Below are 19748 nucleotides of genomic sequence, written 5' to 3'. Positions count from 1 at the left end.
AGCGCAACATCTAAAGTGCAAACTTTGTGTATGCCATTTTAATATCTCAGGTAAGAAATGAAACAATGTTTTTCTAATGGCACTACATGGTCTTTTACTAGGTTGTGTGATTCCTCATACAGCCATTGCTTGACAAAGCTCCACTTCATTCTAGGAATTGTTCTTTGCATATGAAGTTGGTTCTTTGTGCTTTGAAAACTTCCTAATATGTATGGGGGAAAGGCTGAAATCTTTAATGAATGGTGTAGGCTACCTAGCAGGACACTAACAGATTAAGAAAACCTGGACTTAGCCTGAGTTACAATGGCATAGCTAGAGTTCGTGCCACTCGGGGCTTCAATTTGCTGCCCACCAGCATATCTGAATATGTTAACCTATTTAAATAGAAAATTAAAATGACGTATATAGAAAAAATAAGATCCATTATGCATAGATTTATTCATATATAGAGAAACAGCAATAATTTTTCACATATAATTATTTATAAGCATCAACTAGACAAGAATATAGTATAGACCCACTGATAAGCCGTGTTCTAATTATTAGTTTAATAAAATTACGCTGTGAAAACCAGAACCAGTATAGTGTACAAGTGATAGGTGGGGATGTTTTCTGCGCAGAGCAAGAACGCATTCGGATTGATAACGAAAGAAAATTATAACTTGTAAATTTATCTTCCTAGAAATTACCATCGGTGTAATGTTTATGTTTATTTCTGTTATTGCCATATAAATTTCAACTGCTGTGTCTGATGCCATCACAGAAGGACAGTCTAAAAATTATTTTTGAAGCATTTGTGGATACAAATGAGAGAATTTTACTTTTTTCATTCATGAGTGATTTTTTTCTGAATCTTCATGTGGATGGGTCTTTTGAGAACCAAAAATGGTTCCCCTATGCCATCACTCTGAATAACCACTCCAGCACCTTTATTTTTAAGAATGTACACATGCAGGTCAATTTTTAATAACTGATATAATTTTGTTCATCATTACAGTGATATCTTAATTATTTGTGATTTAGGTCACTTCTATGGTAGGATTGCTGACAGAGAATACCAATGCCAGATACACTAATCAAAGACTGGCAAATCACACCTCATGGAATGCTTCAACCATACTTGTCATTGATACACAAATCTATTTGTTTAAATGATATTATGCACCATTAAATATACAGAACAAGGATGCAGCAGTTTACAAAAAGTGTGAGAACTACTTTTGTCTGGTGTCACACACATGCACTTGGAAAACAGTTGAAGGGTTTGAAGCAGGGTGTTGACACGCCGGACCAGGGGTAGGAGCTCAGTGTTAATACCTTTCCTTCCTCCTTCCTACAGACCTTAAGAAGAAAAACCCAGCTACACTTCTCACTTCTGCCTGTTCCTGAACTCACTTCCACTTGTTCCAGACATCACTTCAGGCCCCTATAGATAACCTAACCTCCGGCACTTTCTAATGACCTCATGCTACTTCCTGCCCTACAACACACCTTTCCTGCTCTCCTGCTATAAAATCATTCAGTTCACTTATTTACTGTGTCCGGATTGTCGACCAATATCAGTCTCTAAAACTTCTCAACGAACAATATACAGGGTGGATCCTCAAATCTTTTTCTTGTGTTTTCTGCTTCTTTTACACTGGATTGGTGCTCAGATGTTTTTTTTTGCAGGCAATAAATAAATAGATATCATAATGTTGTATATTCATTATAAGCCTATATTGGGCTAGGCAGATTAAACAAGCCAGTGGAAGAATTTTGCATATCTGAAATGTTGTGTTACCTTACCAGAATACCTTAATATTCCTTTTTAACTAAAAAAAAAAACATCTGTGCAGTAATTGCATAGTTTGATGAAATGACGAGTAACATTTAATGATAAAAATATTTTTATTGCATAACTCCAGTTGAACATTAGAACAATTGTGACAAGAACAGGCCATTTAGCCCAACAAGCTCTCATATTCAATTCACCTGGGTTGTCCAAAATAACATCAAGTTAAGACTTGAAGGTCCCTAAAGTCCTACTCTCTACCACACTACTTGGTCATTTATTCAATGCGACTGTTGTCCTTTTTCTGAAGAAAAACTTTATAACATTTGTGCAAAATCTGTCCTTAATGTTCTTCTTGCAGAATTTATTTAATTTAATTCTTTTAATAATTTTAAACACTTCAATCATGTCCCCTCTTAATCTTCGTTTGTTTAAACTGAGAAGGTTCAGCTTCTTCAGTCTCTCCTTATAGCTCATACCTCTTAGTCCTGGAATCAGCACTAAGAGATTGCTACCATAAACACAATGGCGAGCAAGCAGTGAGGCCAAATGGTTAGCACTGCTACTACAGAGTTGATATGGATTGCCCAACTATTTGATTTCTGTGCATTGTTTGTGTTCTCTTCTTGTATCTGGATGGATTCCACCTGGTGCCTGATTTGGGTCTCACTTCTATTCTTATTGTGACTGGAGATGGAAGTATGTGCCCTGGCAGGCAGTTTAAAGTTGGATTCTGCCATGTGTGGAGGAATTTGATCTTTCAAACTTTAAAGTTGGTTTAAGCAACTTCAGTACATGGATGAATTCTCATTTATTTTGCCAAGAAATGTTTTCTTGCATGTATACCAGGGTCAGATATACCTGTAATTTATTTATGTTTTTAATTAGTTAGTTTTAAGTATCTGTTTACTGTCTAATGTTTGTGTGAAATTTAGCCTTAACAAGTTTCCAGCTGCATCCCTGTGTTCTTGTTGAACTCATTTTAAAGTAATAGCCTGGATCTACTTTACTAATTCTTTTCATAATTTTAAAAACTTCAATCACCTCAAATGCATTTACCATTTCAAATTTCCCTGGGAGAGGCTATTTCAACTTGTATATTTTTTATATGTTTCTCTTTAACTCATTTCACAGCCTCTCCTTACAACCAAATAGTGAAACGCCTGCAGAGCTGACAGTACCCCGCTATAGAGGCTTGTGCTTGATATGCTGTCTGTAGAAGTGGCTACTGTGTCTGCAAGCCATCATTTGTGAACCTGTCACAGCCTGAAATCTCAACGGGTGAGTGATGTGATGCTGGGGAGTGTAAAATTTAAAAATGCAAGTGGCTTAACTTATTGTAGAAATGAGAGAGAGTGGAAACAAACTCCTGTCTGTGGCTCAGTGACACTTCATGCACACAGTAAATAAAAATGTACTCAGGATTTCCATTTCACTAAAAAATAATCTCATAGAGGCATTACTTGGAAATCATATTGATTCCATTGTCAATTTTACCATGAGACTTCCACACAAATTTTTAATTTTTACATTTTAAATAAATGCAGAAGCATAATGAGGTTTTCCCATTTCATAAAGAATTCTGATTGTGAAGATATGCTGCTTGATCTTTTGGAGTCACTGTTTGAAATTTGATTCTTTCAAGTTTTTAAAGGCAGTTTTCTTTTGTTGCACTAAACTGAGAAGTTCATACCAACAATAGTCACCTGGCCTTCCATAGCCTTTACAGAGAACAACCCTGGTTTATGCCTGAAACCAGTAGAAACTAAACAAAGGGAAGGATTTCATGAAGGTACTTAAGTGAGTTTAATGGCTGGGGGAACTACACTAATGCAGGATGGAGATAAACTTTCAGTTAGTCATTCTGAATTTGAAAGTTTGTTATGATAAATTATATTTCTTATAACCTTGTCTGTATATTATGTCATTTTGTGGCAAATATGAATTTTTATAGCTTGAATTCCATAATTTGTCAGTCATACACCCACACAATCCTCAGGCCTACTATTCCTCATTTTGTGGTTTTACTAAAGAAAGCAAGTCAGCTTGCAATTAAATTATACTGTGCTCAGTTGGTATAAGACTGTAGTATGTGTCGATTTTCTTCATTACTTCATTATGTATAAATATATGCAAACACAGCTATTATTATGTTGACTTATACAGTAGCCAAGTTGTCACTGTTCACATTCAGACTAATTTGATTACTTTTTTCACCATAAGCTAAAAGAACATTGGTGTAAAACATCAGAATACACGAGAGTAGATGCTTCCTGTGAGTAATGAACAACGGCTTTATGAGAATATGGGTATTCAGAGAAAATCTTTTCATAACCTTTCTTATCTTAGGAACCACAATGAAGCTGCATTTTTGCAATTTTTTCAAAGACAGGTTCTAAGAAGACATTCAAATGCATGCTGCTACAACTAACATCTGATAATTTCTGCACTCATTTCAAGTGCACCTCGTAGCAGCCTGCAGAACAGCTCTGTGGAGGATGTTTGGGGTGCGGCTGGATGTTTCAGTCTTTCTAATGGGTAATGCTGTGTTCATCAGGTGTCTTCGTGCAAAAGGTTGTGAAAAGTAATTCCTTTGAATGTGAAACTTCAAGTGATCAAGTATAAGTAAACAAATTAGAATACAATGTTTGATGAAGCAAAAATATCTTATTAATGCTTGTTTTGAAGAGATATGTTAATATTGAATTAATTTTACTTAATTTTCATATATTGTGGTATTATTTCAGCAGAAATGGGAGCCGTTTGTTGGGGTTAGGGTTAGGTTAGGTTAGGGTTTTCAATTGAAATTAAGTGTAATTAGATGTCCATGCTTTCTGCTTTCAGGAATGACACAGCTTCATAAAGCTGAGGAATCCCAACATCACCGATAAATTAATAATCCGAAAAAATTAAAGTGAAAGTCAGTCAGTTAGTCATTTTCTGACGTGCTTATTCCTGAACAGGATCATGTGTTCTTGCTCTTCTTTCTGAGTCCAGTGCAACTTCCTTTTTCCTGTCTCCCCAGCTCATGCAATGACTTGCTTCAGCCGGCAGAGACACCAGCAGCTGTGGTCCTCCCTTCTGACTCTCGTCCTGGCTGCCTCCATCGGCATCTGACGGACCGTTCAGAGCCAGCTGCTCTCCTGTCTTTCTTCACATTCTCCTGACATCCTACAAATCCCTAAGGAGGACCACCACCATTGTACCAGCTCCTCCATTAAATCAGCGGGTAACAGTCCACCTCATGGAGTGCTGATCTTTACTCCACCGCGAGCTACTGACCATTCTGCCTCTTCTTTCTTTCCTGTTACAGGCTCAGGCACCTGATACTATGCTTACTCACAGTTCTTCATCTTGTCTCTTTCTTTGTCTCTTTTTCTCACATCTCGGTTCTCTTCCAAAACCCTGTGGAATGCAGATGCGGCAATCATAGCTGCAGCGCTAATGAGGTGAATGGGTCAGTCTCACATGTACGCACATGGATGCAAGATTGCCTGCCCCCACATCTGCCTTCGTAGCTGGTCCGCTATGCTACGTAGGCCACACCTGAAAACACAAGCGCATTATCTAATTATTTAAAATGCACATGCCACAGACACGCTATCTCACACTTCTGCACATGCCTGTGTGAGTTTTCCTCTGCGTAGTCTAGTTTTCCTTTCCAAAGAGATGCATTTTAGATTAACTGGTGAGCACTGGCTTTAACTTGTCATAAGCATTGAGCAGAAGGTTGGGCAAAAATAGCATTGGCTACAACTTAAATAAAATAATAATTAATTTCAGCTACAATCAAAATCCTACATCTAACAATCCCTTTGCTTTAGTTCAGGGATTTGCATTTGGTAACGAAAAATTGAGCAGCAGAGGATTGCTGTAATGGTCTCAGGTACTTCTTCAAAGGTCAACTTTAAAGTGTTTTTGTTAATCAATTGTAGGGTACAATTGTGTAATTTAGATGTATCATTTTTAATGAAATAACAAGAACAATAACAAAAAATACTGCTACTACTACTTCTATTGCTACTACTAATACTACTGCTACTACTATTACTAATAATAATAATTTAAAAATAATAATAACGGAAATGCTCCAACTGGAGTAGCACAGGAGACATAGATATGGCAAAATAAGAGATAACGATCAATAAGACAACAAGACTGTAACTGTAGGCTTTAATGGCATTGTTACAGACAGATTTAATTCAAAATATAAACACCCCACAAATTGGCTAAAACTTCTGTTGCTCACTACCATGAGTAATGAAACCCTTTATATTCATTCTGGATCGCTAAAACGTTCTCCATAATCGTTTTCTCATTGGAAAACGATTGAAAACTGATGGAAAACTGTGATGACGTGTACTGAGTGGAGAGTAAAAATGCATTCTTTGCATATGCTGTTTGAAGACAGTAAAACGGAATAACAGGTAAATGGTTAAAGATGATTTTTATGCTTTGATTTGATTGTAAACTGCTCAAAAAAATTAAAGGAACACTTTGAAAACACATCAGATCTCGATGGGAAAAAAATCCTGCTGAATATCTATACTGATATGGACTGGGTAATGTGTTAGGAATGAAAGGATGCCACATTGTTTAATGGAAATGAAAATTATCAACCTACTGAGGGCTGAATTCATAGACACCCAGAAAATCAAAGTGAAAAAATTATGCGACAGGCTAGTCCATTTTGCCAAAATTTCATTGCAGCAAGTCCAAATAGTACTCAGTAGTTTGTATGGCCCCCACGTGCTTATATACATGCCTGACAACATTGGGGCTTGCCCATAATGAGACGATGGATGGTGTCCTGGGGGATCTCCTCCCAGATCTAGACCAATGCATCACTGAGCTCCTGGACAGTCTGAGGTGCAACCTGGCGGTGTTGGATGGACCAAAACATAATGTCCCAGAGGGGTCCTATTGGATTTAGGTCAGGTGAGCATGGGGGCCAGTCAATGGTATCAATTCCTTCATCCTCCAGGAACTGCCTGCATACTCTCGCCACATGTGGCTGGGCATTGTCGTGCACCAGGAGGAACCCAGGACCCACTATACCAGCATAGGGTCTGACAATGGGTGCAAAGATTTCATTTCGATACCTAATAGCAGCCAAGATGCCATTATCTAGCCTGTAGAGGTCTGTGCGTACCTCCATGGATATGCGTCCCCAGATCATCACTGACCGACCACCAAACCAGTCATGCTGAATGATGTTACAGGCAGCATAAAGTTCTCCACGGTGTGTCACATGTGTTCAGGGTGAACCTGCTCTCATCTGTGAAAAGCACAGGGTGCCAATGGTGGACCTGCCAATTCTGGTATTCTATGGCAAATGTCAGTCGAGCTCCATTGTGCCAGGCAATGAGCATAGGCCCCACTAGAGGACGTCGGGCCCTCAGGCCACCCTCATGAAGTCTGTTTCTGATTGTTTGGTCAGAGACATTCACACCAGTGGCCTGTTGGAGGTCATTTTGTAGGTCTCTGGCAGTGCTCATCCTGTTCCTCCTTGCCCAGAGGAGCAGATATCAGCCCTGCTGATGGGTTAAGGACTTTCTACAGTCAGAAAAGATGAGGAGGGAAAAATGTCAGTGGCCTCCACCATTACTGTTTTGGGGGTCGTCTCATTGTTGTCCCTCTAGTGCACCTGTTGTTAATTTCATTAACACCAAAGCAGCTGAAACTGATTAACAACCCCCTCTGATACTTAACTGACCAGATCAATATTCCATAAGTTTCATTGACCTGATGTATACTCTGATTAAAAAGTGTTCCTTTAATTTTTTTGACAGTATATTTTGTGTTTATGTTGATCTAGTCAGTTTATTACATGGACCTAAATTAAATGTTTAGGTTTGTAATTTAGGGGGGGTGCGTTGGTATTAGATTATGATTTTGGTGGTCACTGTCACCATAAGGTACATATTTGACAGGCAGTTCATATACAAAGCCATGTTCACACTTCAACTCAATTCCAGTTTTTTCATAGAATCTCAACTTTTCATATCAGGTTTGGACCAGTTAAGTATATGATAATAAAACTGATACAGGCATATGTGACTTGCACATGATTTGTGTTTGAATGCTTGGATTGAAAATGCCTAGAAATCTGAACTATCTGATTAGACATTTCAAAAGTCATCTCCTTGGGCCAGCCTGATGTATTTCAAAATTATAACACAGCACATGTCCTTTGGTGGTTTTCAGGTGAATAAACACACTGCTGATTTGCTATGTGTTTTCTCACTGGAACAAAACACCTCACGTGTGTTTTTTCCAAGAGAAACTCATAGACAGACCTTGCCATAAGTAATCAAATGTCTACTTTCACATTCTGAAATTGTTAAACCACGTGAATGGTTCACATTTATCAGGTAGCTGCAGACTGTCATAAAGAGGAGAGCAGCCTTGGGTAATTTGTCCAGATTTGGGTAGGAAAGGGTTCACAGATAGAGCATTTACTTAAAGCACTTCAGAGGTGCCTCTCGGCTGCTAAGGTCTGTCAGTCTGTATGCATGTCTGTCAGCAAGACAAGCATTGGTTCATTGCATGGGGTGTGTGACAGATCGTGTTGTCACTGATATCAGATGAGTGTTGTGAGGTGGAATTGACAGACTGAATGCACATACACAGAATAAGGCAGATGGGATCTGAGCAGTACTGAAGAATGGTCATGGAAGGAGATTACTGTTTTGGCCATGAAGAATCCATCTGTTTTTAAGGGCCAACTACCACCAGTGTTGCCTTGAGTACTAATTCCATTGTTCCATCTCCTACACATGTATTGTTGCATCAAACACATCTTGCTTTTAGCAAAATGTCCTGGTTCCCCTCTTGTGCTTCCGGTTTTCTATGCACAGATAAGGTAGTAATAACTACACTCAAAGCATCAGCTATAGTTTTACGTTTACTTTTTCTGTTCCATGGCTTTATAAGCAGATGTGCTGTGCTAAAATAAGGTGAAGCAGCGCAGCAGCCAGCATGTTGTTTATGTTCATGGTTGTTTATTAAGTCATACCTATCTGAAATTTTTCCTTTCATTACTGATTTTGCAAATGTGAGGCACATACAGGATAGATACCTGAACTCAGTCATATCAGTTTTGGATTACCTGCAAAATTAATGTAAACAGTCTAAGAACAAAAATATCAGACATGAGCTTGTAGTAACTTACAGACTCAAAGGCACCTGGTATGAATGTTTTCCCATTGTAACTTTTCTGTGGTGTCACTCCAGGACTGAAATGCAGTTGACCCAAATACCCCCACAGAGAGTGCCTGTGTCAGCATATCTGAGTTGGCCCAGTGGGCGTGTAGGCACAAGTGTGCCTTTCGATGGACTGGCACCTTTTCCATAGCTGTTTCCAACCTTGCCCCCCAGGATAGTCTTCAGCCAAACTCCTTGTCAACCCCCACCCCAAATTGTATTAGGCAGCTTTGAGAATGTTATGTTATATTATCACTTATTCGACATTTGCTCATCCGTCATCCAGCCTTTTCATTAATTTAAACCAATTAGCCTTGTACAAACCCTTGAATTGTCAATTAATCATAGCGTAGTTATACTATGCAGACTAATTAATAAACTGCATTTGACCGAGTTTCTCAATAGTAGTTCAACACTTCTAAACCTCAATGCTGAACTGAAGCAGAACTAGAGAAAGTAGTAGATAATAACGTCCACCATCTGTCTATGGACTGGGGTTACAGGTGTTTGGGATAGGGTGTGAAGTACGGTTTAACTTCCCTTACCTGAAGTAATTCTTTTCATGTACCACTGTCACTGAGGGGATTACTCTGTGCATGAAGCACATGTATATTTTAACACTTCTACAGAAGCACTATTTAAAGGAGCTGACAATAAAAGTAGATCTGCTGTCTCAGTGCGCTTTCTGCCTCAAGCTGAAATCCACCTCTTCTACAACATACTCAAGTGATGCCGTTCCTTTATCTGGTTTAACTGTAAAATTGCCATGTTGGACGTGTTTATCAATACAGTAAATAATATGGATAACCTCTGAGTATGGAATAGCTTTACAGGAAATGTTTTGGAGCAGGATTTATTTGGTACACTTTTGTTCTGATTTATTAATGATAATGTAATGAGGTTTTGAATGTTATATAATGCAATAGATTATGTCCAGTGTGTGAAATTCCCTGTGGTCATTAGGTGGTTCCCATTAGTATTTTAGTGTTTGCTGAATACTAAGCTCTTACTCTGATACTATCGAATATACAGTACAATAAATGAGCTACGTATGTAGAATGTTATCACTTAGGAGATGCATATCTTACACATCACACACCAGTGACGTGCGGTGAGGTTCATGATTGGTGAGGCATGGACTCCTTCAGAGTCAGATTTACAAATATATGAACCCAACAGAGTAGCTCCTTCACTATTCATTTGGCAGCATGCACACTGACTACTGGTTATGTTTCTTATCTCATCAGCACACTTACATACAGATAAGTAAGGTACATATTTGGCTAAGAAAGAATGTTACGTTTACAGCGGCAAGAGCGCCTTTGCTCCACACCCTCCATGTGTTCTAAATTTACCATTGCAATTCCACAATTCATACTCTTCTTCTTCTTCTTCTTTCGGCTGCTCCCGTTAGGGGTCACCACAGCGGATCATCTTCTTCCATATCTTTCTGTCCTCTGCATCTTGTTCTGTTACACCCATCACCTGCATGTCTTCTCTCACCACATCCATAAACCTTCTCTTAGGCTTTCCTCTTTTTCTCTTCCCTGGCAGCTCTATCCTTAGCATCCTTCTCCCAATATAGTTAGCATCTCTCCTCTGCACATGTCCAAACCAATGCAATCTCGCCTCTCTGACTTTGTCTCCCAACCGTCCAACTTGAGCTGACCCTCTAATGTCCTCATTTCTAATACTATCCATCCTTGTCACACCCAATGCAAATTTTAGCATCTATAACTCTGCTACCTGCAGCTCTGTTTCCTGCTTTCTGGTCAGTGCCACAGTCTCCAACCCATATAACATATGCTTACTCCAGGTCCACAAAGATGCAATACAGGTCCTTCTGGCCTTCTCTATACTTCTCCATCAACATCCTCAGATCAAACATCACATCTGTGGTGCTCTTTCTTGGCATGAAACCATACTGCTGCTCACTAATCATCACCTCCCTTCTTAACCTAGCTTCCACTACTCTTTCTCATAACTTCATGCTGTGACTCATCAATTTTATCCCCCTATAGTTACTACAGTCCTGCACATCCCCCTTATTCTTAAATATTGGCACCAGTACACTTCTTCTTCACTCCTCAGGCATCCTCTCACTTTCCAAGATTCCATTAACTCTTTCAGGGCGGATGTCGACTTTTGTCAAAAGAAGGGGTTGACGGTGGTAATCAACAGTAAACGGTGGCAAAACCCACCATTATGTTTCAGTTAGACTCTCATTGCTAGAAGGAATGTTAGCTTCATTAGACTCTCATTGCTAGAAGGAATATTAGCTCCATTGGTTTGACCGAGATTCCCTGCGCTCACGCAAGTAGAAAGGAGTAAACAATGGCAAAAATTCCATCGACATCTGGCGAGAGATCGAAGTGAATGTGTAAAGCAAAATACTCCGTGGGTGATGTTTTGCACTTTATAGCTGAATTGGACTGTGACTTATCAGACTACAATTTTGATACAAGTGACTGAAAATGAATGTGAGGTACTAACATCAGCTGATCGTGGTGCTGAGCATTTTTGTGTAGCTGACGTGCCTATGGCAACGTTTACTTGGGAGGACCGCCACTTACCGTGACAAGAGGTATAGACCAGATAGCGATGCACTACGACCACCGCTGCTGCCCCTGTCCCCCACCATTTGAAGACAGCTTGGAAGCCAGCCTGCCATGTATTCCTCGCAACCAATGCACGTAGCAACAGACATTTTATGTTGATTTCTGTGTGAAACCATTGCTTTGTGTGCTTTTTAGAAAACTGCAGTTTTTGGAAAAACAATATTCAGTCCTCAAAGAGTTAAACAATCTGGTTAAAAACTACACTGCCATCTCTCCTAAACACCTCCATGCTTCCACAGGTATGTCAACTGGACCAATGGCTTTTCCATTGTTCATCCTCTTCATAGCTGTCCTTACTTCCTCCTTGCTAATCCGTTGCACTTCCTGATTCACTATCTCCACATCATCCAACCTCTTCTCTCTTTCTCGTTCTCTTCATTCATCAGCCTTTCAAAGTACTCTTTCCATCTGCTCAACAAACTCTCCTCGCTTGTGAGTATGTTTCCATCTTTATCCTTTATTACCCTAACCTGCTGCACATCTTTCCCAGCTTGGTCCTTCTGTCTAGCCAATCAGTACAGATCCTTTTCTCCATCCTTATGTCAGAGGGGGACACTTTTACATTTTTTTTGTGCACTGGGTGGTTCCATTAGGCACGCACTGTTGGGACTGGGGGGTGAGAAGTTAAAAGGCTATCTGTACTTATTAATGGTATTTGCTGTCCTGCAAGGGAATCACTGCTTTGAAGTTTGGCCTTAGAGAATGTCTGTATTTACCTGGTTTGGAAATATTGGTTTCTAATCAGCATATCTGTACTTATTAGTGGTATTTGCTGTCCTGCAAGGGAGTCACTGCTTTGAAGTTTGGCCTTAGAAGAATGTCTGTATTTACCTTGCTTGGAAATATTGGTTTCTAATCAGCATGTCTGTACTTATTAATGGTATTTGCTGTCTTGCCAGGGAGTCACTGCTTTGAAGTCTGGCCTTGGTAGAATGTCTGTATTTACCTGGCTTGGAAATATTGGTTCCTAATCAGCATATCTGTACTTATTAATGTTTGGTAACCATACATTTTGTTAACTTGTGTTTTTATTAATTGTTAAACCCAGGCAATTTAGATGTGCCATTGATTAAACTGTTTGTCCAGGACTGACAACAGAGGGGTGAAGTAAATATAAACTGCTGGCCAGCAGAAGGCAGGAGGGAGAGTCCACAGGAAACGCTGCCAAGACACTCGGACAGGGCACAGGGGCTCGCAGGCAGACAAGGGTACCTGGCTGGCACGACGTGAGGCACAAGGACGGCAACATATACTTCCAGGGAGGAAGAGACAGCTCCACAAAGAGACGCCGGATGTGGGTTCAGCGAGAGAGGGAATCTGCATGAAAGGACCCAGTAAAGCTGACAGACGAGAAATGAGGCGTGCCTAGGTCCCAGCAACACAAGGAGCCCAGAGTGGAAGAAAAAGGAACAACGAAGAGACGCTGACAGGGAGTCAACAATTTGACATGACTTCTGCCGGGGAACAGAGTGCATCCATGAACAATTAAGTGTTGGGGTAACACAGTGCCCAAACTGGACTCTGCACCACTAAAGGTTGTATCCTCCAATTCTTGTTTTTACGGACTTCTAGAGTGTGGACTGTGTATTTTCCTTTTACAAAAAAGGAAATTAATTCCTGATATGTTTAGGTTTTGTTATGTTCGTTTATCTTTTTAATGTACCTTATATTGTCTTGTACAATAGAACTTACTGTTGCCTTTTTCTGAAATTACTGTTGTGTCTTTCATTGTGTGTTTACTCACCGCCCAATTTAAAGAAACCTGTGTGCTATTATTGGTAAATTTCAGGAGTTCCCAGTCTCTTAATAAAACTGGGTGGCGTAGTCGGATATTTTAATGGTGTCGAAGTTAGATTACCTATAAGTGTGACCAGACATCTGTGACACTTAGTGTACAACATCTCATACAACTCATCATACGCCTTTTCTTTAGCCTTCGCCACCTCTCTCTTCACCTTGTGCCTTATATCCTTGTACTCTTGTCTACTTTCTGCATCTCTCTGACTATCCCATTTCTTCTTTGCCATCCTCTTCCTTTGTATACTCTCCTGTACTTCCCCATTCCACCACCAGGTTTCCTTTTCCTCCTTCCTCTGTCCAGATGTCACGCCAAGCACCATTCTTGCTTTCACCCTTACTACATCTGCTGTAGTTTCCCAACTGTCTGGTAATTCTTCATTACCACCCAGTGCCTGTCTCACCTTCTCCCTAAACTCAATCTTGCAGTCTTCCTTTTTCAAATTCCACCATTTGATCCTTGGCTCTGCCCTCACTCTCTTCCTCTTCTTGTTCTCCAACATCATCCTACAGACCACCATCCTATACTGCTTAACTACAATTTCCCCTGCCACTACTTTGCAGTCTTCAATCTCCTTCAGATTGACTCTTCTGCATAGGATGTAATCTACCCGTGTGCATCTTCCTCCACTCTTGTATGTCGCCCTATGTTCCTCCCTCTTCTTAAAATATGTATTCACCGCAGCCACGTCCATCCTTTTGGCAAAATCCACTATTCTCTGACTTCTTCATTCCTCTCCTTAACACCATACCTACCCATCGCCTCCTCGTCTCCTCTGTTCCCTTCACCAACATGTCCATTGAAATCTGCTCCAATCACCACTTTCTGTCCCTTGGGTACACTGTTCATCACTTCATCCAACGTATTCCAAAAATCTTCTTTCTCATCCATTGCACAATTCATACTCATTCAATACAAATAAAAGTGGTGCACAAAAAAAACGGATTTCAATTTTGACCTTAATTGAAATATTTAGTTGTTTTTAAAAGCTTTTAATTCTGATGCTTTAATCAATTTTAAATTTTAAAAAATAAAAGAATATTTTATTTATGGTCAAAATTTAGCTTTTAAATATTTAAATATTGGATTGTTCCCTTGCTTAGTCTGATCCAATTTTTTATAACATTGAAAACCATTTATAGTTTTACCTTTATCTGTAAATGAAGTCCATGCGCTATCCTTCTCCACAAAAATCTCTGTCACTTTCTTATAAAAGTCCTCCTTATTTTCCTTTTGTTTTAAAAGTCTTAATCTTCCATTTTGGCAGTAAGTCGGAACAAAAAATAAAAATAAATGGACCGCTGCAGTGAACTTGACTTTCTGATATCGCTAACTTATTGGCGTAGAAGAACAGCAGCAACAAGCACCTGTTGGGCTCACATGTGCCCCCTTCAGTGCGGCACGGTACTGTCTGCCTCACCCTGTGCCTTTTCACGGAGGTTTTATGTCCAATCAGGAAGGCGAAATATGTCACACACATTCATTAAAGATATTAGACAGACTGTGGAAAGGCAGGGTGTATAATAAATGAGTCTACAAACATTTTATTGGAGACAAACAGAGAGACAGCAACAGGCAGCGCCAATTGCATGCATCAACCCAGCGTGTGAGGGAGAGTGCAGTCCGAGGTGAGGTGAGGCTCATTGCTGCCGCAGTTCACGTTTATCCCCTGTATTTGAACAGGAAATGTGCCAATTCAGCGAGTTTGACTATAAAAATGATCAAAATTATTGGAATCATACAGGAAATAAATTTATAGCACAGACCATTGGACACATTTATTTTATGTTATCATTATTAGTTTTTTTTATGAAAAGATTTTTCTTTCTTATGAAAAGAATAACGTGTTATGAGATTTTCAGTACAATAATACACCACAGTGTGAGTCGGAGTAATATTGAAATGTAGATAATACTTGACAGGAAGTTTACAGCATAAAACATGCAAATTCACAACCTTCTCAATTTTTTTAGTGTTACAGGTTTGTTGCAGTCAAGTCATCAAATGTTTGTATACATGTGAGAGGTTGGGCATCAAACTAAAAGAAGTGGAAGTTCAGAGTGATGTTTGTAAATGGGTGCAGAATTGACTCAAACACAGGAAGCAGAAGGTTATGGTGTGAGGAACCATATCAGAATTATTTGATGTCAAGAGTGGTGTTTCACGGGGTCAGTGCTAGGGCTGCTACTATTTTTAATATTTATAAATGATTTAGATAGGAGTATAAATAACAAGCTGGTTAAGTTTGCTGATGATACCAAGATAGGTGGAGTGGCAGATAATTTGGAATCTGTTAAATCATTACAGAGGGACTTGGGCAGCATACAGGCTTGGGCAGATTTGTGGCAGATTTAATTTAATATCAGTAAATGTAAACTATTACATATAGGAAGCAAAAATGTTAGGTTTGAATACACAATGGAAGGTCTGAAAATTGAGTGTACACCTTAAGAGAAGGATTTAGGAGTTGCAGTGGACTCAACACATCAACTGCCAGTATTCAGAAGCCATTAAGAAGGCTAACAGATTGTTAGGCTATATAGCACAATGTGTGGAGTACAAGTCCAAGGAGGTTCTGCTCAAGCTTTATAATGTGCTGGAGAAGACTCATCTGTAGTACTGTGTGCAGTTTTGGTCTCCAGGCTACAAAAGGGACATTGCAGTGCCAGAAAAGGACCAGACAAAAGAGACTGGGCTCATTCCAGGGCTACAGGGGATTAATTATGAAGAAAGATTAAAAGAGCTGAGCCTTTTCAGTTTAAGCAAAAGAAGATTAAGAGGTGATGTGATTGAAGTGTTTAAAATTATGAAGGGAATTAGTACAGTGGATCAAGACTATTATTTTAAAATGAGTTCATCAAGAACAGGCGGAGACAGTTGGAAACTTGTTAAGTGTAACTTTTGCACAAACATTAATAAGTTTTTCTTTACACAGAGAACCATAGACACTTGGAATAAGCTACCAAGTAGTGTGGTAGATAGTAGGAATTTAGGGACTTTCAAAACTAAACCAGATCTTTTTAGGAAAATTAAGTGGATAGGATTGGTCAGCTTTGTCTAGATTGTTCCAATTTTGTGACCAGAGGAGGGAAACACTGGCAATGCAAATGATGTTTCTTGACTATTTATTAACACAACAGATAGTGCATACAATTTAGCACACGTTGTACACATTTCAGTAATTTGTGCAAGTATTTCTGTATATTTTGTATGAGACAAAATCTCAGTACATATTGTATGTGTGTTTCAGTATATGGTGAATGTGTTTTACTAGTCTTTTAAGTACACAATGTGAGTGTTTCAGTATTTACTGTAAGTACTGTAATGAATGAATTAAGTCACAAATGGCACTTTTTAGAAAAGAAATGTTAATTATATGTACAGTCAATTTAAGCACTAATATTTTTGGTACCCTAAGGTGAAGATGTAAATATCACACACTGACGTGGGAATTTTGATGGGGATATTTCGCATGTGCAAGACCTGAAGGAGTGGTATCCATGCATGCAGTTTAGGTTATAATAAATCGAAGAGTGTGGGGCTGCATCCCCCTTTATATTATGCATGTACATAGGATTTGCCTGTGTCCCTTAATAAGTACAGTGTCCATCCCCCCTTTATTCTGAGCTGCAGCAAGGCCATAACTTATGCTTTATTGTCTCCTGTATCCTCCTGTATTTCTCTCTAAATTCTGTGCCAGCTGGACTCAAGGTGTGTAGTGAAATTTGAGTGTGTAACCACTTCTTACTTCATCTCCGGTAAACCTTCCTTCTTCCACTTCAGAGCTCACACCATATACTGTATCATCATGTCTCTTTTACTTTTAACAACTTCACTTAACCACTCATCCATCCACACTATTGGCAAGTAGCACTGCTGTGCTAGTGGCATTGTACTTGCAGCCACATATGTCAGTGCTGAGCGGCAAAAAAAGACGGTGCCCTAAACTAGCCTACTCACTACATCATTATTAGTTCATTCAAGTCAGTCAAAGAGGTATTTAACAGTATTTACTTTTTCTATTGTAGAGGGGTTTACCCCTAAAATTAATATATCAAAATATCTTTTTTTAATGGACACTTACTAGTGTGAAGGTGTACACTAGTGTAGACGTACAATCTTGTAAAAGTTCAGATTTTTAACCAAATGGGAAATAATGTTTTTGTGGATGAGTTTGTCAGTCAACTTTGCATCATATATATTCAAATAATCGTTAATCGTTGACTTACTACCTATGCATCTTACAACCATTTGACTTATGACCACTACCATGTCTCACGAGCAAATGACAGTTTTTACCATGCCAGGATTAATAAAATAACACTGGGAGATTAAGCTTTTAGTTACAGGATCCCGAAGCTGCAGAATGATTTGTCTGCTTATATAAGAGATACCCCAGCAGTTTTTGCTTTTAAATCCCAACTGAAAACCTACTACTTTAATTGAGCATACCCTGACTAGAACTGCTGATTAGCTGTGCATACTGCATCTTTGCTTGTTAGTCATTTGGTACAAACATATACAGTTAGGTCTATGACATTGACACAATTTTCATAATTTTAGCTCTGTATGCCACCAAAATAGATTTGTAATTAAGCAATTATTATGTAATTGAAGTGTAGACTTTCAACTTTAATTTAAGGTGTTTACCAAAAATATTGTATGAGCAGTTTAGGGATGACAGCCATTTTCTGAATAGCCCCCCCATTTCCAGGTGCTCAAAAGTATTTGGACAAATCATAGATAAAATTATCATTTTCAATATTTAGTTGATAATCCTTTGCAGTTAACGACTGCCTGAAGTCTGGAACCCATGGCCATCTCCAAATGGTGGGTTTCCAACCTATTGATTTTTTGCCAGGCCTTTACTACAGCTGTCTTCAGGTGCTGCTTGTTCATTGGAGATTCTGCCATTAGTTTTGTCTTTGGTAAGTAAAATGCATGTCCAGGGGTTTAGATCTTGGCTTTAGTTGATTGACTTGGCCATTAAAGAATATTCCACTACTTTGTGTTGGAAAGCACTTGGTTTGCTTTCATAGTATGTTGTGATCCATTGTCCATCTGTACTGTAAAGCATTGTCTTATCATTTTTACAGCATTTTCCTGAATCTGAGCAGATAGTACAGCCCTATACACTTCAGAGTTCATCCTGCTACTTCTCCCAGCAGTCATATAATCACTGGTGCCCCATCCAGAGATTGCTCCTGCCTCCTGCAAGATGTTTGCTGTGCTGTGCGCGACCTTCGATGAAATAATGTATTGCAGCAGTACTGTCTCTTTCAAATGTACTATCCCCCAATTCCTGTCCTTCCTTTTCTTTCTCCAAGTACCAAATCTCGACACTATCAGCAATGTAATAGATGTCAAGCCATCTGTAAGCTTAGAATGCAGATTCTTCAAAACTTTTAAGGAACATTGAAATATCTTCATAGTACATGTTTAATTATTCTCTACATCTATCCATCCAGTGTCGCGCCAGTCCCAGGAAGAATACATCATGAGGCAGGAACAATCCCTGAACGGAGTGCCAGCTCGTTGCTAGCGCTGCAACACTGTGTCCTCACATGCTTAATTATTAACAATATAGATTATTTAAATGATGTTAAAATTTTATCTGTATAATGTAAAAAATATATTTTGCTGCTTTTCATTTTAAAAATTATATCATCATCATATGTAAATACACACTTTATAAAGTGGCTCAGGTTGTCCAATATTATAACTATATTGCAAGTTTACAGTAAAGTAATTGTAATAGGTACAAACAGTTCTATAAGGAGCACTTGATGGACTGATTGAGTGCATTTAGAGCTCTTGGGATGAAATGGTTTCTAAACCACAAGGTCCCTACAGGAAAGGCTTTGAAGCATTTGCCGTATGGGAAAAGTTCAAATAGCGAATGGCTGAGGCAGCGTGTGCTTGATACTGTATACCAATAATTCTCTTTCCGATCAGCTGCTTGAGAGCTGTGATTCCACATTCAGATACAGTGGGATAAATACTTGAGAGTAACAATGCTAAAGCAGCTATGGTATTTGGAATAGTTTGGTCATTCCGTATATTGTTACAGGTTAATTATAATCTGATGCCTTAAACTAATAAACAATATGCGGTTAATTTCAGTGTATTTGATAAAGCCGTCAGGGATGTGCATCTAAAAAAGAAAGGGAAACCACACTGGAACAAAAGCACCGCTTTGACGTTGGATGCCTCCAGTTTGCAAAACCGAGCGGAGAACTTGTGTACGCCAAGGATTAAGCTGGTGTGAAAATGTGCGTGGCTTTACGCCAAGTTTAGTTTTTATAGATTGCAATGTGAGCGTGGAAACTGGCGTACACAACATTTTTGTGCG

At 39.1% G+C, this 19748-nt stretch overlaps 1 protein-coding gene across 2 annotated transcripts in view; it reads right to left on the bottom strand.

The window, feature by feature from the left end:
• kcnj6 (potassium inwardly rectifying channel subfamily J member 6) overlaps positions 1–19748 on the bottom strand; it is a 398820-nt gene that overhangs the window by 262430 nt on the left and 116642 nt on the right. The window lies entirely within an intron of this gene.

Source organism: Erpetoichthys calabaricus, chromosome 4, assembly GCF_900747795.2.
Source record: "Erpetoichthys calabaricus chromosome 4, fErpCal1.3, whole genome shotgun sequence".
NCBI classification, from domain to species: Eukaryota; Metazoa; Chordata; class Cladistia; order Polypteriformes; family Polypteridae; genus Erpetoichthys; species Erpetoichthys calabaricus.
This window is presented reverse-complemented; position numbering and strand designations above follow the sequence as displayed.